General features: G+C 36.0%; 1 protein-coding gene across 4 annotated transcripts in view; it reads left to right on the top strand.

Annotated features, from left to right (window-relative positions):
• The window catches only part of CTNNA2 (catenin alpha 2), a 464,407-nt gene that overhangs the window by 310,473 nt on the left and 130,391 nt on the right, over positions 1 to 23,543 (top strand). The gene's annotated exons all lie outside the window — the stretch shown is intronic.

Below are 23,543 nucleotides of genomic sequence, written 5' to 3'. Positions count from 1 at the left end.
AACAAGCTCATTATATGGCATGGATAATTATATTAATGAAACTGTGTAAAAGAAGGAAATATCTACTTCTATCAGTGATGATGGACGAAGAACTCACCTACACCAAGATTTCCTTTTCTCCTCTCAGTTTTTGCCTGAGCTGAAGTTACATGACTTTGCTTCGTTACCATCTAAAGCTCACAGACAGGACACAGGAAGAACAAAACAGATTTTCTCCTTTTCACTCTAGAGCTGAGCTGGGCATTTAGAATCCTTTCATGAGAAAGAAAGAGTGTTTAGGTAACATTCATAAGCAATGTAAGACATGCTTCATTCATCTGCCTGCCCAGAAAATCTGTAGAGTAAGAATAAACTCTGTAATTTAAATAAGGAAATCTGCAAGTACTTACAATAAAAGGGATTTTCTTCCTATTTGCTCTGATCCCAGGGATGCTTACACAACTACAGCCCCTGTCTTCACCATTTGAATTGTGTAACAGCCTTTCCCATACAACTGGATGATCCTAAGCATTCACTGAAATGCACAAATCACTTTGTGCTGAATTATGTATTTTCTTAACTTTTATTTTAATATGAAATAAGATTCTAAAAAATAACTTCAGTGTACTACTATGGAAATACACCTCATTTCTAGATGTGAAGTTTCTGTGAGAGGACATACTACATTCATATATCCTGTCTCTATGGGCTCGACATAACATTTGAATTGATTACCTGCATAATGTGTAAAAACTCATGGAGCTGGACATATATACCCCTGAGGACTCTCAAAATCATTAACTATTTCAGTGAAGTCCTGGAATATATTACATCCATTAAATTGCATGTATATTTGCCTGACTTAAACTGTAACACCTCAACGTCATCCCAGTTAGTGACCATCATATGTACAGAATATATTCAACTAGGAGACTTTTACAGTTTTGCTTTTCTGAGTTGTAATAAAGCTTCTGTTGTTTTTTCAGTAATATTATTCTCCTGGGAATATACTAAAAGAGTTTTGTTTTGGTTTGTTGGTATGGTTATTTACAAGCACCCATCCCCCCTCCCCCCAATAAACGACAAGTTGATATGATTTTCTGCTATCTAAATAGCATTTCTATGAAACTTTAGCTCATGTAGAATAATCTATTATATTATTGCTTTCAATTTATTTGACACCTGTCCAATACTCTAGACACTTGTAGCTATCTAAAGTATATCTGTAGCTTCCAGTACAATAGTATTTTTGCACTTCCAATATTTTTTTTATATCATTTTTCTTCATAATATCTGTGTGAAATATTCCTGCTTATAAATAGATAGAGAAGGTAGACAGGGACTAAACTAAAATAACAAAAACCACACAGGAATCCTGTGCTGAAGCAGAGATTTTGTGCTTCAGAAGTCATAAACTGGCACCCAGGGCATCTGACCCTTTTCTTCTGTAGCTTGTTGCATAAAACACAATGTGCTCAGCTCATCCCCACATAGTGATTTGATTTTCATGCCTACGAGGTCATAATACCTTAATGAGGCATGTAAAGAAAAAAGAACAGCTTGTCCAGACCTGGCTTATTCATTTGTATTTCTCATTTTTTTATCTCAGGTTTTGTTTTGTTGTAACCTGCCTCTCAGAAGAGGTTGACTGTCACACATGGGCTATTTTGCTGACTGTCCCAACACCCAGGCACTCACATGCCCCATCTTGTCAGCCTTTGGTAGACCAGATAAGTCCTGCTGTGTTCTAGACTTATATTTCCACTATGATGTCTGTAAGGGGCTGGCAGCAGGTGGACCCAGAGCAATTCTGCTCAATCTTTTTGACATCAGAGTCTTAAAATCTATATAGAAGTATTTTGCTGAATCATGTTACAGTATTTAAATGCTCTGTATAATATGAAATTACCCCCAGTGCAGCCTAAAATCTCTTCTCTCTTATTAAATATTTAGTTCTTCCCCCCCCCACTGTTCTAAAATCTATAATCTCTGTTACTAATTATGATTTTCTTCTCATTTAATCTTGCTGCTACTCCTTCTTGTAGGACATGAGACAATCCTACTGCTTTGTTTCGAGGGGGTTGCAGTCAGAGATAGTCACATGCTGATGGCCACACAGGTTTGAGCCGGTATTTTTTTCTCCACCTGAGCATTACCTATACAGAAGCATTTTCAAGAACAATCTGAAAGGCAGATCCTAAAGAGAATCCCAATGCCTTTAGGACCTGCATATCCCAAGAAAGAGGCATTGCAGAGTGTGCCTTGTGTTATACCATGTCTTGCTTGACTCGCCTAGGAAAGGTAGGTAGACCACTTCCTAGATGCCAGTGGAATATTTTCAGATCCATCATGTCTTGTACTCACTCGCTGTCATGAATTACAGATAAAGGAGCAAATGTCTGCACCATATTTTATTTGCCTGGACCTACCGGTGTCACAGACATGAGGAAAGCTTGACTGAGAGGAGTTTTGCCACCACCGCCTCAAAAGGAGCCATTTTACTCTGCAGATCAATGTGTGCTTTAGTCATGAGCTTCCTCCCTCATGCATTACATGTTCCCCCTTCAGTACTTTCTCTAAGCTTCTTTTTCTGTGTCCCATATCTTTGTCTCCAAATCAGGCAACCCCAGAGATGCTCCTGCTTCTGCCCAAAACAGAATCTTAGAGCTGGAACTGGATAAAACACCTGTAAATTGGCAATTTTAAGTCAGATACCACTGACAACACTTATGCCCCTTTCTTCTCTCCTGTGGCTCTCAGACATTTGTTTGGCCAGGATAAGCCCAAGCTAGTCAAGGCTCCTTGACTCTTTGTGAGGAGCTGGGTTAAAGCAGAGCTTATAAATGGAGAGTCAGGAATTACAGCTGGTTTTGAAAGGCAGGAAAGTATGGGCTCTGAATTTCTAAGGTCGAGATTGTGAGTAATGTGAGAAGAGAGAAATTAGAAGCAGAATTGATTCAGAAGGATTTAAATCAGAAAGTTATTGATATGGAGAAATACAATATTGGAATAATGCAGGAAAAAACCCATAAATTTACAGGTTCTGATATTGTGAGCAAGTTGCAGGAATTTGATAGGATTGATAGAAACAGTTTCATTTTGGAGACGCAAGTTGTACAAATATACATGCCTAGGGATCTAGCGTTCATAAACTTAGGAGAAAAAATTGTCCAGTATGACTGATTTATGAACTGGTGCTGGTGCCTCAAGGTCTACTGAAGCAATTCTGCAGTCTGTTATAGAGAAACAAAGACCATATTCACTGGGTTTACTCACAGCAGAGAGGAATATAGCATAAGGGTGATATAGTTTAACCTGCTTAGCATATGGAGAAAATGGTATAATGTCAATTTCCTGCTACCTTGATATGTTGCCTAATAATTTGGGATAGTTGAGTATGCAATTAAAATTAAAATCTGTGAACATTAAGATACTCTGTAGCTTTGGAATGAGGAAAAAAAAAAAGAGGTTAGTAGTAGTGAGGAAGTCAAATAGTGGAAATTTAAAGTGACATTTAAATTAAATTCTTGCCTCTGTTTATAAATGTGGCAGTGTTTAATGTGGTTTTGATCAGTGCAATATGCTATCCTTTTATATGCATAGAAACGAAATTTGTTGACAACACAGTCAGCATCAGGTTCCTGTGGGTGGTGGGGGATGTCCCTTTATAACAAGCACTTGATTGAAGTGGGACAAATGAGTTAAATATGGGTCTGTGTCTGTAGACACAGAAAGCCAAGATAAAAGTCCATTTATTTCTGTTCCCCATGGGAAATCTTCATAAGGCTTCTCTGTGAGCGCCCCAAAGCCTAGGAGAAATTCATACAAGAGGAAAAGGTCAACTAATACCCCAAAGAAATTTCTCTAAATTGTATAATCTATAGGGGGAATAAGGAAGATATAGGGTTTTTTTGGTTTTTCTCCCTTCAGAAATTTACCCTACATTTCTGCTTTGAGCAGATGCCTTAAAGAAGTGTGTGGGAAATTTCCAGGAAAGTCTCATATGCTTGAATTTTATTATGTTTCTCAAGTGTGATAATGATTTCAGCAATGACTGATGCTCTTATTTTGTTTAGTTTGCAACATTTTGTGTTTCAATTCTTTTTATTATTTTTGCACAAATACAAATAGCTGTAATATTAATCGCTGTACTAAATCGCTGAGAAAATAATATATATAATTTCATTTTTTTTAATAATATTTTCCTAGGCTTGTGAAATGTTCCCATACATTTTTTACTTCCTTCCCAAATTTAATTGATATCCATGTCTATCAATGAGGGCAGTCATACTAGTCATTGAACAACATTCAAACCCACTGTTCAAAATTAGCCTTTGTCTTTATCCTGTACGGCAGGAGAGACCAAAGGCTGAATAGTCAATTGGTCCAAAAATTTGGGGCAGCACTGAAATTAAAAAATGGAAGCTACGAGGTAGAGGAGAGGTTTTACCTGAGATATTTTGTGGGACTGCATTTTCAACAGAGTGACTTAACAAACTAGGAGGTGTCTCCATTGAAGCCTCATGAGCTCTTTAGGGGTTGGCCGGTCACCAGTCCAGAAACTATTTCATAGGTGAAAGAGAATTACTTGGATGAGTGAGGAGGCGTAAGGAAGCATACTGAACCATAGTAGCATCTCAACTCACGGAACAATACCACACCATTGTGGAACTGAAGCAAATTCTTGATCACGTGTAGGTGTTCTGCAGAATATTGTCTAACAGACAAAACCCAGCTTATTTTGTGGATGTAGGGAAAGGGGGAAAAGAACTTATGAAAAGGACCATAAAGATAATTTTAATTCTGTTGTAAGACAAACTACCCATAACACTAACTAGATGGTCAAGTTGAGATTGTTTCTAGGGAACTGAATGAAATAATAAACAATAGAAATGTCACTAATGGGAGCAAATTTTGAATCATACTTTTGATGTGGGTAAGAAAAAGTAGAAGAGACATAACAATCTAGGAACTGAAGAGACAAATGACTAAACTGTCTAGCTATCATGGCTATCACTAGCCTCTGTGACTATATTTTATTATTAATCTGATTTCACCCTGCCCTTTTCCATTCACTGTAATACACATCTCAATTAGACTCCTTGGGATAGGAGCTATAAGGCTAAGGACAATGACCTTGACGGAGGGATTTGAGTTTTACTCTGGAGGTGTGTCTATATGCTTATATATATGATTAAGCATTTGCGTATGTTTGTGTAACAGAAAATAAATGTTCGATAGCATTTGCAAGCTTCACTGAAGTGATTTAGAAGGAGTAGGTGGTTACTGCCCTAGAACATGGAAAGGGGTTTGATGATAAGAGAGAGTAGGAAGATAATTAAGATTGCAAATATTATTTATATTCTGTAGTTACTGTATCTAACTTCTGTTTCTGTATCTCCAAATATTTAAGTTTTCTCTAAATTCCCATTATCTTTGTTTCATGAAAAAATTTATTAATTTTGTTTTAATAAAGGAAACTTCTAACTGATGGGCATGCATAGAAATATTTGAAACAGTTCCATAAGATATAAAGCCAAAAGACAAATAAGAATATCACCAAAAAAAGTATTATTTTATAAAAGCTTGTGTATTTTAAGCAACATTCTTTTGTATTCATAGCCTACGTTAAGATTTTAAACTCTTCAGCCTGCCATTATTATGTCTAAGGATCATGTCTTTATTATGTTCAGTACAGTTTGCTAATGCTGTCTGCAAGGGATATAAGAAGAGGAGTCACTCCACAAGGGTGCTCAGAAAAGAATTTTGGAAAGATATTGAATATCAGAGTTTGTTGATATTTTCCTACTATACTTATAATATGTGTTCTAGGAATCTGTAGAAGAGTTTATTCCCCTTCCCCTGGTTTACTAGTTCAATGCAAGTTCTACAAGTGGATCAAATGGAAAATATTTTATAGATATTCTCTTGTGGTCATAGAACATTTATTATACCAAGCTGGGTAAAGCATCATTTAGCTGTATGAGTGCTCTCTGATGCTACATTAATTGACATTTAGGACATTTAAAAAAAAAAAAAAAAAAAAAAAAGACTTGGTTAGAAGAATATTTAGGTTTATAGCTTTTTAAAATAAGTATTTGTAGATCATGTTTACAAAACAGAGTATTTCACCCTCTGTTTATGAAGCAGTAAACAGCTCTGTTCATTTTCAGTGCATTCTTTTAAAAGCTTTATTGTATCTAAATACTGATTTTAAACCAGTTAATATAATTCAAAAGTCAATTTGTCACAAGTCATGAGGATATCAAACCAAAAGTTTTTGTGATATTCTGAATTCAGAAGAAAATATTTTTCCATACCAGTTTTTGCTATGCTATGACATTTCTCTGCAGATACTTACTTAATAGTGAAATGATTTCATAATTTCATTACTTTTAAATACCTTCCTGATACCATTCACTCCAGCATCACTACAGCTCAACTCTCTCCCCATCAGTTCTGGGGAGTTCTTTTTTGTTCTAAAGTGCAAAGAGGTCTGAGCAGACGTGACAGCTGAACACCACCATGACAATCCCATTACTTTGTAAATCTCATACTAATGCCAACTTGACCAATACCATCTTGCTTATAGCAACATCCTCTCTGATATTTCCAAAGAAAAAGTTGTTCTGCCCCACCATGCTTGCCATCTTAAATACTGTGTTTTCTCGCAGCTAAGTTATGGTTTTGGTTTTATAAGAAACTGTTGAAATATCCAGCAACATTTTTAGGCTACTATATTAATCTATGTTAATTTTACAAGCAACATATTTTAGCTATATAAACAACTGAGCAACAAATGAGGCTCATCTATCCTGTGCACATTAGCAGAGTTCCTGTGGAAAAATTAAGATCTGATCATATAATTGATGACTGTACAATAACATGCGTGGATGAAAATGGGAAATTCTAGCTGAGCAGGCAGCTGTAATACTAGTATTTTATTTTCAAGTGTGTGGCTCTGCAATTTGAGCAAATTTTGGCATAAAAAACGAAGTGGCAGTTGAAATAAAGTATTTAACATAATGCCTAATATTGAGCATTGCCCTTCATAGCACTGAAAATATTAAATATGTCAGTCAAGAAATAATGGCTATTTTGAATTTTCATTTATTCTGGTTGTATAAAGGTAAAACATAGTAGAATTGAGTGATAAAAGCATTACATGCACACACATAAATGGAAAAATATGTCATCCAGATTTCTTTTTGTCTTGATAAAATTTGGAGTTATGTGGAATATTGGAAATAGCTTTCAGAGGCAACAGCTCATTCTTCTGTGTGTTGTGGCAATTTGTTTCTAATGTAAAAAAATATATGTTTTTGGAGAGCAGAATGATATTAGAAGTAGAGAATTTTACTGGGAGATGCTATTCGTTGTAATAAACTGCTATGAAATTCATCAGTCAAAATGAATGCTGGCATAGGCAGTAACTCTGCTATCTTCATTTTTTTTTTAAAAAAAAAGCACTCTTACTCAAAATTTTTACACTTTAGCTATATTATATGATTGATGCACATTCTTATCTTGATTTAGGAACTTATCTAAGAAATAACATTTCATCCTTGAGTATACAAATATCTGTAAATGTGGGCACACAGTTCATTTAATGCATTTTTTTTTTTTTAATAGATCTCTCTTTCTACAGAGAAGACTATGAAAACTTAATTTTGTAAATACGGTTCCTTTTGTTTTGCATGAGCATGTGATATTAGTAAAATAGTCTAATCAGAAATGTTTATAAGTATCTCACTTGATGGGATCGTGGATTTGAGGTTGTCCACTCCCCATCTTGTCCGTGCACATCAGGGCTGCTACCAGAACAACACTACTGCTGTAGTATTGATGTCTTTGCCTAATTTTATTACATTATGGAGAAGCTTCCAAAATCACTTGCCATTGGCCATTGCTTACCTCTAAATACAAACTAACTCCACCTTACAATTACTGTATTTGAAAGTATACAAATCTATAAAATTGCTTAAAATTTTAAATTCAATTATCAAATTATTAAATTAATTGCATGTTAAAGTATTAACAAACCCCTTAATTGAAATTATTCTGTTCTATCCATTCTCCTCCTGGAGGTAACACTTCCTGATTCCAGAGAACAAGCTATAGACATACAGATATTTCAGCAGAGAAGAGCTCACTTGACATATTTAGAGGTTTGTTCTGCATCATTACAGAGTGCTTTGCAACACTGACTTGTTAAATGCTTTCCTGTGGCCAACCCTAGTCGACCCATCTGTGTTATGTGAAGTTCTACTGAAGGTCAAACCTCAAAGACAGTTTCAGGATCGAGGCCAAAATGAGTTTATGCTTTGTAGATACACTTTTGCTCTTTCTCCTGAGCAGGTCACTAAATGGCTCCGCATGCATTCAGAAGTCATGCCCTTGCAAAGTATAATTCGGATATCCATATGATATTTTATCTTAGAAAATAACCATTTCTGATCTTTTTTGAATGAATCTCTTATGTATATGAACAAAACAAAAGCCTATGTTGCATGTTTTTGACATGGATTATTAAGGAAAAATTTTCTCTTAAGTTTGCTTGTCAACCATTAAACCCAAACTCTCCTTTTCAATCTTTACTACCTTTTGGTTTTGTTCTGGGGCTGAATTTCACATGTACTCTGCATAAATATTTATATATTATATATATATAAAAATATATATAATTATCCTTTAAATGGACAGCAGTATTTTAGCCAACGAGTGTACACAATTCTTTACTACCAATTTATGTCATCTTGTTTTCTTGGAGAGAGCTCTTTTTTGATTCATATGTGATTTTCCTCTTTCTTCTCCTCAGTCTCTGCAACTTTTAATAACAGTTGTCAAAAACAAACAAAAAAAGCCTAACAAAGCCAACACAGGAGAAAAAACAACCTTTTCTTCTTGTAGAAACAGCCTGTTGTTATGCAGCTAGGTATTAATTAATTGCAAGAATCCCCTCTGTTTGCTCAGAAGCAATCATAAGGGTATTTTCCTAACCCATGCTGTGATCACAAATTTTCTATTAAAATTACCTTCTCTAACTGCTGGTTTCAAGACTGAGGAACAGAACGGGTGTGCAGCATGACATACTTGCAAGACATACTTAAAGGCAAGCTGTGTTCTGCATTGTTTCACAAATTCAGTCTTAACTGAGGTGCACCCCTTAATAATCCCGGAAATGCTGGTCTTGTACATAGGAGATCCCATCTCCATCATGCATTCCTTAAATGAGGAACATTAACCAAATATATTTATAATTTACTGGGCATTTCCTGAGAGCTTATGAAATTCTAGAAGATTCTTCCAGAAACAGTAGTGCATTACAAATAGTGGATCACAGCAGAGTTTCACAGGTTGAGTCTTTACACTTCTCTCCCACATAAAAGATATTAGAAAAATGAAGTTTTCATTCCCGTGCTTGCTCCTGCAACATAAAGAAGGAAAAAAAAAGACTGTTCACTTTATACTAGAGAGGTAATATGCATCATGGCCCTACTTTAAGATGAGATACTTCCTACCCATTTCACACTTTAGAAATAATTACTTAACACAGTGCAGCCCATTTTATTCACAGTAACTTTTTCTCAGTAATTTACTTAGTAGTTTTGAAGTGAAAAGCATCATGCAGTGTGGAAAGACACAGAGCTTCTCCTGCCGGGCTTTAGTTTATTTTTTAAAATTTCTTTAGGCGTTTGATCATACGCTAATTGCCATACTAAAGAAAACTTTGCTAAAATATAGTCTATTAGAAACAGAACTGGACTGGGAATTGGAAGTAGAGTCTAGTTCACATAGACTGTGGATTCAGTTGCTATCTTGTCTGTGTGCATCATGGCCATGTGTAACATGCAGTGTCTCTACTATTGTTCCTGTTTTATGGAAATAATTGATTATTATAGGAAATGTTTATTCAATTATAATTTTTTAGATAATGCCAATGAAATTATAGGGCATGGCAGATAAGAACAGAGAAATAAATAGTAAGTGTGGAATGTTACATTGTATTACTACTGAAATTGCTATTGAAGTCACTGCAGAGCCAAATTAGTGAATTATTAGAATAATACTATTTAAAGTAGTTAATATCATTATATATTAAAAGTAGGTTTAATTTGGAACATCAAAGTTTAAGTTATTTAGGAGAGAAAGAAGAAAACCAGATGTAGAGGTCAGCTGGCACTTTTACCATACGCAATTAGTTTTAAATGCATCTGTCATTAAAAGGTATTCTAAACAGCTGCAGATGTCTGTGGATAACTTTTAATAGTGCATGATTTGTACTGAGATTTGCAAACTATGATGTTTCTCTTGGTACAAACCATGAACTATTCCCCAGTAAAAAATTCTCCTTCAGTGAATAGCTCAGTACAACTCCAGATTGGTAGTTCACCTCAAAAGCCAATGCTAATTCATAACGGAAGACATAACCAGGATAATTTAAGAATTTAAATTCCACAGACTTTCAATTCTTTTGAAAATGTACACACTTGTCTCATTGGATGAATTTTCAAAAGCATCTAAATAACTTAGCAGGATATAAATAACTTTGGAGCTGACAAACAAAATCCAAGCACACTCTAATGTTCTTTGGATGGCTAGTCTTCATTTGGCACCTTTGAAGGCTTGTTCAGTTTCATTTATGAACATCAGAATGAAGGTGGTGTCAATTAGCAGCTGTTTCAAAGTTATTTCAGGTCTTCCACTGGAACCACAGGTTTCAATCTGCTATGATTTCATTTAACATTCTTTCAATTTTTTTGCCCTTCATTTCCTACAAGAAGTCTTTGTGGCAATCTACCAAAATAACTATCTTGCTTTTAACCTGCTTTGCAATATTTTGGGGATTTTAGTTGTGCCAGAAGATGAAGGTGTATCAAGGAAATTTGAAAAACTGGATTAAATATATCGGTTTTGTTTTAAAAGACTAGGCAGAGTGTAAACTGTGCAGTGGTTTTGTGTGTTGCATATTCATATACTTTTTTCTATTTCCATTAGTTATGAGGTGGGCTCCAATGGCACTTACCTTAACAGTTTCAATGCCATCATTATCAATGTAACAGAGTTAAATTGTCAGATTGAACATCCATAGTAATAACTCTTTTTGAAGGCATTTAGGTGAATGTGTAGAGCTATTCATTCAATTACCCTGTGGATCAGACAGGGATGGTCAAATTAATTACTGTCTCATGAATATAGAAGATAAAAGCCCAAATCCAATTAAAGACCTCGGTCTATGAGCTTGGAATTACAACATGAACATTTTAAGTGTTTTGGGGTTTGTTTTTTTTTTTACTACAGGGGTACCAGGACCTGGGCTATGCATTGTTACTATTGGAAAAAGTGAAGTCACCTCAACTCAGGAGATTAGCTTTGCTGAGTACAGAGTCAAGCCCCCATGCCTTCTGAATCTTAAAAAGCAAGTTAGGGCTAGAAGGAGAAGGCTTCTTCCAACTTATGCTCTATGCTGAAGACATGTATTAGTAGTTAATATTTTGTAAAGACTAAGTGAGGGTCTCAATCACAGAGAGGTTATTCTGCATCCTATATTTTTAGTAGTTGAATGTCACCCATTTCCTGTTGCGGGGATTCACAAATCCTTATTTACTTTATACCTCTGGTCTGGGTGTCTATTTTTACCTATCCCACTGAAACTGCGCTGTCGTGCAGCTTGGGCTGAAAGGGTCAGAGGAGCTCCAGGCAAGGCTCTGGGAGCAGTTTCACATGTGTTTGTCCTTTTGAATCCGCCAGTCTTGCCTCCCTGCCTTCAGGGGGAGAAGGAGGCATCCCTTCCCTACCCTGCTCCCATTTCATCCACACTTACTCCAAGTCATCTCTTTGATGATTCCAAAACTACATCTTATATTCAATGGAAATTTGGAGTGTCCATGAAAAGTGAATGTTCTTCCCATTCAATGGAAATAATGGTAAAACTCCTGCTGACTTGAGAGGGAGCACAGAGAGGCTCTGTAAATGCACCAGTTACCATTTCAGTAAAGGTCTTTACGTTCATGCATTTAGTTTTATTCTAAGAACAGAACAAAAGACAAAAAAATTTCTGATATCCACAAGGAGAAATAAAGACGCTAATCAGTTTATACATTTAAAGCATTATTTTATGCCTAATTAGTTTGTAATAGCATTTACAAAGCTGTTTTTTTCCTGTAAAAAGACTGTTGATGAAAATGTCACAGAGTTATTTTCAACAGGCTTTTGCTTCAGATATCCCACATGGACGTTCTGTTATTTTGTGTTGGCTTTTACACTAATGCCCTGTAATTGTGTTTCACTTCCTCTTATTAAACTGACAAGTAATTTGAATGGATATCACCTAGCTCATTGATCTGAGGCGGTGACAGGAATAGACTGCGGCTTTCCTCTGTAAAAATAGAAGGAACTGGTCCTTTGCTCTTGCATTCTTTCAAAAGTCTAGTTGAGTTTAAATAGTTCTTTTATTTTTTTATGGTTTGTTTTATTTTATCACAAATGCCTCATGGTTGTGGTGTCCTACAAAGGAACATGCTGACACAAAGAAGCCAGTACTCAAAGTGAACAATTAATTCCTGTAATAAGGATTGAGTTATTTTCTCTCCCAGGCTTTTATCTATCTCCATTCATTCAAAATGGTAGCTACAGTATGTGTCCAGTTAAACTTCGCACGTATTGTTTGCTTGCAGGTGGGTTTTTCACTGGAGATGTGCCAGACTGAAAAGCCTTGTTACTAGACCCACCTCACTGCCCTCAGAAAGTTTGACACGTGCACTAACATGATATTGTGTAGGCTGGACAGTGCACAGCCAAGCAGAGCATCAGAGCTGGGAAGTAACAGTGGTTTCACTGTCTGCAAGAAACATCAACTGAAATAATTTCAAATATTCTTTCTGTCTAGACTGTAATTGGAAGTGTTTTGAACAGGTTGGAGGATAAAGAGAAAACAAAACAAAACAAAACAAAACTAAAACAACAAATAAACCCCACCTGGGTGTTCTAGAGGGAACTGACAAGATAAGGCCAAAGAAAGTAGCAATGAATTTGAAAAAGCATTTAATTCTCTGTCATAGATACAAATATGGAGTTAGCATTAACTTTCAGCTGCATACTTTAGTGAACTCATTTTTGATGGGGAATAAACAAGACCTTGTTTCCTTGTGGATCATCCAAGGAATACAAGCATGATGCAATTTAAAGGAAAGAAATGCAGATGTAATACTCGATACACAATTCATAAAGACATCTATTAGATAGTGACAGATGCAACCAGCTAGTTGAAATTCTATTTTTCAGTGATATTTGATAATCAAAGAACAGTAAGTGCAGTCAAGACAATTCTGTGTCTCCTACAGAGAGGCAAGATTTGGGGCTTTGAACTCTAAGGCTATATAATACCTGCCTTTATGTCATTAAGAACAATTGTGCTTCTAAATAGAATGGTATAGTTGGAACTTCAATTCGTTCATTAGAAATGTTCATTTAATACCTGTAAAGGTTGTGAACTCTTTGATGTACTTCCAACAGTCACTTCATTTGTCAGACATGTCTATTTGTTTCAAAAGCTCCTTTGCTGAAATAAATGCATAAAGGTCCACACTACAGAAGCCAATGTTATAGTCAAATATTTTCACCAAATGGAGTGTTTTTCTTAAATACATAAACAAAAAAAGAGTCTTTGCTTGCAACCAAATAACATTATGTGGTTCTCCTATTCCTCCAGAAGGAAGACCTGAAAAATACTAAAAGGATGCTGAGCTGTCTCAGGAAGTCCTGGATTTAATTCATTGAGTAACACTCATCCCCATGACTCCTATAATCTAAAACCAAGTAGGAAGAGATTGGCTACAAGTGCTTTCTGGTGAATGAGACATAAAACTGAGGCCAGTGGTCACACCAGACATCAATATCACTTCCATTAAGAGTTCTAACAAGTATTTCCACTAATCTGTAACTGAGACATAACAGATATTTACTCAGTAAATTTTCTGAGCTTAGATGCATGCGGTATTGTTCATTGCATGTAAGACATCCTGAACTTCTCTATCACTTCTCTTTTCTTAATTGCCTGGTATTACTTTGACTTTTTTACAGGTACAATTTTAACATAAAATATGATAAACTTTATTAATAAATATTTCAATACTTACTAACATTCATTATTATGCTTCTAAGAATGCAAAAGACTTTTCTCAAGAGCTTCCAATAAAGTGGGTAAATTTTAACACTTTAAATTTACATAGTCCCTCACTAGGGGCTGCCATATCTGAAAAAAAAAAAAAAAAAAAAAAAAAGTGTAGTATCTCCTTTTCCTCCAGTGATTTTAGATTAAGAGAAGCTATCTAGAAGTGATTTAAAAGCAGATTGCAATTTACAGCTGGAAAGCAGCTGATGGTTAAATGAGGAGTTTGTAGTGGACCCTTTGCAAGTAGATGTCTAAAGAAATTAGAATAATTACAAATTCTGGAGTACACATTTCTGACCTTCTAAATGGAAGCATCTGCAAGATTTCGTTTAACTGATGAGTAGGGAGATTCTCAACTGGTGTAAATTAGCATGGCTTCAGTGAAGCTGATGGTTTTATAACAGTTTACACCCTCCACATTTCTTTCCTCAGAAACTCTATTTTTTATATGCATTTAAGTATAACAGTATCAATTTTGTACACTGACATCTTCTGAATACAAATACGCCATTTATTCTATGTAAACCCTTATGTTTTCTAAGTACTCTGAGTAAGCATTGCAAAGGAAAATATGTTCTTTAACTACAATAAATACTCTGCATATCAATACATGTTGTACAAAATCACCCCCCTCAAACAGAAAAGAATGAGAAGCTTCAGAGGTGTCAGTTCTCGAGGACATTAGGACAGAAACAAGGATCAGAAATATACTTGCATTTTACTAGTCATATCACCTGCATTTGCAGTGATATAAATATTGGAGAGATTTCTTGAGGACGTATCAGAAGACCTGTCTAAGGTTGTCAGTTGTGGCTCTTCCAATTGCATTTCCTTGTTTTCCACTATTATCAGCAAACTTCAGTTCCAAATTAGTTTAATGTTGACATATGTCTTTATTTGAGAAAACTCAAATTAGAGAAATTCAGCCATGATTGGTGTTTTTTGTTTGTTTGCTTTCTTCATTAAGTTGTGATGTTTCTGTGACCAGCAACCGTCTTGTGCCTTACAATCACTTATAATTACAAAATTAAGAAACGGTTTTTACATAGCATAGACCAAAGGCCATTGGTAGTGATGACCAAAGTATTAAAGTGTGTCTGCATGTGTTTGTGTGTTGAAAGGTTTCAAAGAGTGAAAATGATCATGGAGAAAGAAGCAATATTATCATAGAATCATAGAATACCAGGTTGAAATGAACCTCAAGGTTCATCTGCTCCAGCCTTTCTTGGCAAAAGCACGCTCTAGACAAGATGGCCCAGCACAATGCCCAACTAAGTCTTAAAAGTGTCCAATGTTGGGGAATCTACCACTTCCCTGGGGAGCTTATTCCAGGGTCTGGTTGTTCTCATTATGAAATTTTTTCCTCTTGTGTCCAATCAGAATATCCACAAGAGTAACTTGTACCCATCAGCCCTTGTTTTTTCCATGTGACTACTTGTAAAAAGGGGAATCTCAACCTTCTTTGCAGCCACCTGTTAAATACTGGAACATGTTGATAAGGTTTCCCCTGAGTCTTCTCTTCTCAAGGCTGAACAAACCCAGCTCTCTCAGCCTTTCCTCACATGGCAGGCTGCCCAGTCCTCTGATCATCTTTGTGGCCCTTCTCTGGACCCTTTCCAGCCTGTACACGTCTTTTTTGTACAGCAGGGACCAAAACTGAACACAGTATTCCAGGTGTGGCCTGACAAGCTCTGAGTAGAGTAGGGTAATGTCTTCTTTATCTTTACTGGTGATGCCCTTGTTGATGCAATCCAGCATCCTGTTGGCTTTCTCTGCTGCTGCAGCACACTGCTCACATTGAGCTGCTTGTCCACCAGGACTCCTAGGTCCCTGTCCAGAGCTGCCCCCCAGCTGGGTAGGTTCCAGCCTGTGCTGCACACCTGGATTATGTTTTCCCAGGTGCAAGACCTTACACTTGTCCTTGCTGAACTTCACAAGGTTCTTGTCAGCTCCCTCTTTCAGTCTATCTGGGTCTTTCTGCAGGCTGGTTCTCTCATTCCAAGTGTCCACTTCCCCACACAGTTTGACATTGTCAGCAAATCTCAGCAGGGCACACTTCATCCCAATGTCCAGATCACTTACAAAGATATTAAACAGTGTTGGGTCCAATATTGATCCCTGGGGGACCCCAATTGTGACAGGTTGCCAGTTTGAAAGGCAGTTAAGATCGTCAAGATCCAATGCTGATTCTAAAATTTATGAAGTGTGTTTCTTCTAGGCAGTGAGAAGAATGTGAATTATTTACAGGTCCTCAAAATACAACAGCCTGAAAGTACAGGAATGTCTTTTGGGGAAGCTTGTAAAAAAGGTGTCCTTATGATTCTAGTATTTTCAAATTTTCTAGAAGAATTATAATCCAAAACACACATAGTTAATTCCAAAATGCAACATCTAGCCTGTTCCTGAGGAGCGCTGGACAATCTGTAGTTATTAGTAAGGGTTTTTATGTTATGTAACTTAGTTGTTTAAGAATTAATCATCTAGTACCACAAGACTCCCTCCATTGTCAATGGAGAGAAACAACCCGATGTGGTGATATGTATCCTATATTAAAATAAATGTGCAAGACAGATGAGTGCTCTAAAACTGCCTGTCACTTTATATTGAATATAGAAAGAGCTAAAATAACTAGATTTGATTCAGTATTTCTGGATAGTAACATTAAATGAGATGTTCCCTCTCTGAAAACTATTACTGCTTTCTCAAACGGCAGTGTGCGCTACATTGTGATCTGAATTGAATTAAATAACACAACTCTTAAATTATGGCCTTGGGAAGACTTCTAATAGATGCAAGGCTTCCCCCCGCTTAGCCTTCCCCCCCCCACCCCCCCACAAAAAAAACCCACAACCAACCAAACAAAAAAAAACCAACAAAAAACAAACCAATGCTCTTTTTTTTTTTTTTTTTTAATGAAAATCAATTAGATTTGTATGTTGATCTTGCCTTGTAACTTACGAAAGTCTCACCAGTTGCCTTTTGTACATTTGTGTTACCTCAGTATGCTGTAAAATCCACTCTTGCCCAGTAGCTAGAAGAGAAGGACTGTATCCTCACCACTGTGATCTTGGAAACTTTAGTTCAAAAATACACAGAAATACAGAAGTGTTTGATGCATATCTACAAATGAAAAAAAGACCACCCAAATCAACAAATTGCTGCCTTCATTCTCAAGAATGAAAAAGTTCTACATTTTAGGCAACTTCTAATATAATTACAAATTCTTTAGGCAGTTCTTTCTTAGGGAAGCTTAGATGCCAGAATGTGATTATGGGTAAATGTCAATTAATAGTAGCAGCTGCCACTTAGGAACTGGTAAGGTCAAGTCCAAGTCCTAGTCCTAGATGGTCTCTCAAATCAAACTGCTGTCATTGATAATGTTTCTGAAAATCCTTGGTTATTGCCAAAAGACAAGGGTAGTTATTACAAGTGAATTATGCAAAACAAGAAAAGCAATTGCCACCAACTGACCAAAGTAAAATACTCCCCTACACATAAATTCTCCTCTTGTGAGAAGATAAATGAAGAAACCACACCTTGCTGATACTAAACACACCACTTAATTTACCAGTTCACCACCTGAAGTTATTCAGATATTGTGGTGATGTGGACTGCATAAAAACATACATAAAATAGAAAAAGAGAGTCTTCTTCAACCATTTACATATTCACTTTTCATAATCTCTTTATTTCATTACATACTTAATTTTAATTGTCTACAGATCTAAATAAAACTTGCTTGGATCCAGGCCAAGTCCAAGATTTGTGCACCTCAGGTACTGATACTGTGTCTAGCTCATGGTTCATTTATATTTTATTGACTTTATTTACTGTCTGGTATTGCAAGGATGTGGCTTACCCAGTTTTCTGCATAGTTGTGATCATTTATGCTACACTGGAACCAATTACACTCACTGTGAACTGGTCACAGTTTTGTAAGGTAATTAAAAACTGCTGAAAGCAATTGTTTTATTTTAGAAGAACTTCTTGTCCATAACATGTATTTATGAGCAGGTTATTTCATGAATTCATTCTAGAACTGGGTAGTATTGTGAAAGCACCATGAAGAAACCCTGTAATTCAGTGTTTCATTGCAAAGCGGCAAGATATTATACATACTGGGAACTTTCTGTCTTCTCCTTTGTGGTGACTAAAACTTTCTCCTTTTCAAATGTATAAACAAAGGCCAAAACACCTGAGTAGAAAAGGATATCTAAGCAACCTTTTTTCACTCATTTATAAAAAATTATCTTTCTCTTTTTCCTCAAGAAAAAAAAAAAAAAGATTAAGAGGACAAAGGAATGTACAGATTTTCATTCCACATGAGGTGATTCCCTAGCAAAATTGAAGATTGGAAACAGCTGATTGCAGAATCTCCAGTGTCTTTACTTAGAATAAATGCTAAAAAACAAAATAACTTATAAGGATGAAATAGTGTGGATGAAATCACCGACCTGAGTATAACAGTAATTCACTTTCACACCATGCTCCTAAGAGACTTCTCATCACTTAATTTATTTTTTTTTAAAGTTTATTTATTCTAAGATGTCTTCTCAGCTTATTCATAGAGGAACCACACAGATTTTTCTAAGATATGTTTTCCTGACCCACCTCCTGAGTGAATAGCTAGCATTTTTAACTTCCAGTGAAATTTGGTCTCTACTCACTTCTGCTAGGATATATAGTTTAGCCTTTTCCTGACCCAAAATTAGACTTCTTAACTTGTCAAAAGGAGACTATGCATTGGTACCTTTAAACCTAGCTTTCTGTTTAAAGGACTGATGCAGCTTATGTCTGTTGTTCAAAATGTTTTTCCACTTAGTACTAAGCTTCTCTTCATCACTTTTAAATGGGCTATTGAACATGAGCATAGTTTTTAAAGAATGATTTTGTTCAACATTTAAAATAAAATATTAGGACAGATATATTTTTGAGCAGCAATTTACACCTTAATAAAACATTGTGATATTGAAGTTCTGAATAAACTGTAAATAATGGAACCATCTACCTAGAGGATGATGAAAATATAAAAGTATATCAAGGTTCGGTAGCTTTTGGATCAATAGATAATCTTTCCACCTGTCTCCTGGAGGCTAAATTACTTGATTAACAGCAGTGAGGATATCTTGAACATGCAACAGGTAATATGCTAGGAGTCTGAGCTCTCCGAGGTATTTTGGTTTATATTTAAAGCAGCAGACAAGACAGAGGTCTTGTCAAAAGACAAAAAGAGATAATCTTTCCACCTGTCTCCTGGAGGCTAAATTACTTGATTAACAGCAGTGAGGATATCTTGAACATGCAACAGGTAATATGCTAGGAGTCTGAGCTCTCCGAGGTATTTTGGTTTATATTTAAAGCAGCAGACAAGACAGAGGAATGTGTGAAAACAGTAGTACCAAAACTTCTTACACAGATTTAGGCTGCTATTATTATTTTTATTATTATTATTGTTATAGATAAATTGAAACTGAGCTTCTAAATCATACACCTTAAAGGGAAAAGACAATAGCTCTCTTACATCACTCATTTAGTTGTCATACATATTGGTTTTTCGTCTGTGACATTATGTTGTAGGCCTGCAGTTGCTGCACTTTTTGTGCATTTCTTGCTGCTCTATCCCCTTTTTTAGTAGGTTACTATTGTAGGCTATGTTCATCTGGCTTTGATTATAATTTTTTAATAATATGGTCAAAATAGTGGATTTGCATCTCACACAACTGTAAGTAATCCTAACTTTTCAATACAAGGATATTCGTTGCCATAATATACAAACCCTCATATAATAACAGCAGTAATGGTAGCAATTTTATCTGTTTCATGTGCTGAAATTTAAACTTTATGATTTCCATAGTGGTGGTATTTGGAATTATTCAAAACTAACAACATGGTTCCAGTCTGGAGCATTTTCTTCCAAGGCTGACTGTGTCTCATCCAAAATGCGCTCTCTCTAGGCTGATTGGCCTGATTGTCCATGTCTTGATTCTGTGATGTTTCCTGAGGTTAGAAAAGCTTAAGTACCTGTTAATGTTGATGAATAGAGTTCTGTAATGAACAAGTCGTGGGATAAAAATGTCCTTAATAGTTGTGAAAAATATTTTGGGAGATTTTTATTTTACTCCAACAGCATAAACTGTGAACAGCACACAAAAAGAAGGAAAGGAAGGAGAGGGAAAAAGGTCTTTTTTCAAAAGGAAAAACTGGGCTATATCTTAGCAGAGATCGCTCTAGCAGATGCTGAAATTTCTTAAAATCCTTAAGTGGTTTTTGTTATTATTTTTTTTCTCTTTCTAACTAAATGAAGTTCTCTGTCTAAGTGCTTACCTTAACATTATGCAGTTTTAACTATGAAGGTTTTCAGACTTGGCTTAATATCAGGAAGATAATTATTGTATTCTGCATTTGTTTTATTATTCAAGTAATATTGTTGACAGAGGTTGTGACTATAGGCATTTTCTAGAGTGATAGAACAGTACCTAGATTTCTTCTACTAAATGGACATGGATGTGTTGAAAAACTACTCCTCATTCCAGGTGGTGAATCAGTCTTGAAAATGCTTAAAAAATATATTCAGGGAACTAGATCTTAAGTTGCGTGATCTGGGAGGGAGACTGCAGTCTTGGGTTGTAGAATTGCAATGTAAGACCCATTCCTGACCCGACGGACTCTGCAGACAGCATGACCTCTGGTCAGGAGCCCGTGGAAATTAGCTTATCCTGATCAACTGAGAATAAATCAAATGGGCAGGGAAAATCACTAAGAAAATTGGAATGGGAGTAATGAAGATTGAGAGAATCATTTGAAAATATCTGGAGTAATAACTATGCAAAATCTGTTAATGGTCACTAGAAATCAGGGACCTGATTAATATATTCTCCTGTAGCAAAGTTCTTATTAAACCGTGAACGGATGTAATTCTGTCCACAGCAGCTCTGAATACTAATATTTTGGCATTGAAGGAGTTCTGTGCATTTCTCCTCCTTCTCCTTTTAACCCAATGCCAGCAGCAATTTTTACTTCCTTTTATCCCATCTCCAAAGTATCTTTCTTCCCTTTGTGGAAAAATATTAACAGAAATGCTATAAGGCTCAATACTAAGCTTTATGTTTTATTCAGAAACACAGGAAACTACTACATTCCCTTCTATCCTTTCTAGGAAGGAAGGCCAAAAATTTATCACAGAGCAACATTAATATAGGAGTATTTAAGGACTTAAAGAAATAAACTTTAATAAACTTATATTTTCAGCACAGAGCAGATGGTGTTTGACAGACCTGCCTGAAGCTATGTAACATCACATGCCATGCTATTTATTTTTCAATAATGTGATTTACTAAACAAATTTCTTCTTCTTGGAAATCACATAGTGAAGGAAAGGTTTTCTATACAGATTAAAAATCAGTAGCCATTTTATAAGTAACAGTTGAAGGACACTTAAAATTCCTGGCTAAATGAAAATTGTGCAGAACATGAGAAGTGTCTCTACAACTTCATCCGTATTCATCTGTGGTAGTAAAATATTGCCATTGGGAGAGCTCAACCAGATCTCTGTCCACTTGGTTTGGTAGCCTGTTTTCCAGCACAGACTGGTTCATGCCATTTAGCATCTCAGACAGCATGCAGGCATGTTTCGGGCAATTGCACAAAGCAGGGAGTTTTTCAGTGAGCAGTATAGAACAGGCTTCTCTTTATTTTGGAGGGAGAATGGCTGACCAGATGGATATTGACAGTCTGTGTTGTGTGGCCTCAGGGTCACAGAAGGGTTCCCAGTTGTCTTGTGTTTCACAACAGGATGTACCTTAAGGGCCACTGTTTATGTAATTTAAAACTAGACAAAAAAAAAGTTACAGGATAAATTTGAAGAGAGGCTTGGGAGAGTTGCTAGATGTAGGCTACCATGCATTTACTCTCAGTGATAGTTTCCTCCTGCGAGCACTACAAAACACCCAGGTTAGAAACCTAAATTACAAACTTCTAAGTCAATCTCAAGATTCCTATTTTTTTCCAATGACCATTCAGAGAATGTCAGGACCCTTTGCTCCTAAACGCAGTTTATCAGATACCTGATTTATTCTGTGTCATCATATCCCATAGCTGACTACCCTGGAAGAGTCCCAAGTTCCTATTCAGGACAATTTGGACAATTTTCTGACCCCCTAAATGGGTACCAAGCATTAAGTGTTGGCCTTGCATATTGGTAGTAATCACAAAATACACCTGCCCTGCATGAGATCAGTGAAGAAGAATTGTTAACTAGTTGTTTTGTTTGAGAGCTATAACATACCCTCCCCATGTAGCCTTAAGTGTCATGGTGTTTGCTTTTTGATTATTCACATCATGTTAATATTCACTGAAATTTGCACAGTTTAGCAAATTATTCCCTGATGTTATTTAAAAAATAAGGTTATCTTTGTCTTAAATGTCTAAAAACATTTTGTGTGATTATGTATCTTACTAAGCCAATGAACTGAAGCTTAAACAATGAGAAGGAAGAGAAGAATTTAAACAATATTAGAGAAATCGAATTATTTGACTGAGAAAATACAGCATCCCAGAACACTAATGTCATCAGGGGTACTTGGTTCAGCTCGTACACAGCACACAGCAAGAGTAATTGAAAGTTTTCTTAGAAGATAGCTTTGTAGTCTGACAATATAGGAACCTGGCTGAGACTAGCTCATCTGGCCGTCCCTGTTGTACCATTTCAACGGTTAAGAGAGGCTTCCTATACGAAATTTATCTGCCTCATTTTTATTGTGAAATTTCAGCTTGAAAAACTGTAGATTGTGTGCACATATGACAGCTGCTGTCTTGGACAAAATACCAGTGACTGAATTCAGGACATCTAAAACTAAAAGCATGTGCTGACATTGCTTAGGGTAAAGAGCCGCAGTTCTTTAGCTGAGGACCAGAAGAACTCAGTCAAAGGATGAACACAAGAAAAGTGAGATAAAAATATCATCGGTTACACAGATGCCTCCTCTTGTATCATAGCAAATGCTTTTTCTCTCTGTTTTCTGGTGTCAATTTGTACAATTAACTCCAGAATTTGTAATGGATTCTTTTTAAAAACCTAAGAGATAAATTTATGTTTTGTACCAAATTCTGGTGGCAATTGATATTTTTGTTTGAATTTCTAAATAAGAAAAGGGGATGGGTTTTACAAATTTCTGAATGATCATAAATGCATTGGCCTTGTATCATAATTAGAATTACAGACAATAATAGAAAGCAGGCATTCTCTCGAATGAATGCTTCATGCAGAAGAGTGGAACATAGGCCACTTGCCAATGTGGGCATGTAGAGGTGGTAACGGTTGTGTACATTTGAGAAATCATTATTAAAGGAGTATGTTTAATCCCCATCCCACCCCAGAAGTGACTTCTCAATC

The sequence above is a fragment of the Tyto alba genome, unplaced genomic scaffold, assembly GCF_018691265.1.
Source record: "Tyto alba isolate M040663 unplaced genomic scaffold, T.alba_DEE_v4.0 Super-Scaffold_6, whole genome shotgun sequence".
Taxonomy (NCBI): domain Eukaryota; kingdom Metazoa; phylum Chordata; class Aves; order Strigiformes; family Tytonidae; genus Tyto; species Tyto alba.
Note: the sequence above shows the minus strand (reverse complement) of the source record. Positions and strands in the feature narration are given on the sequence as shown.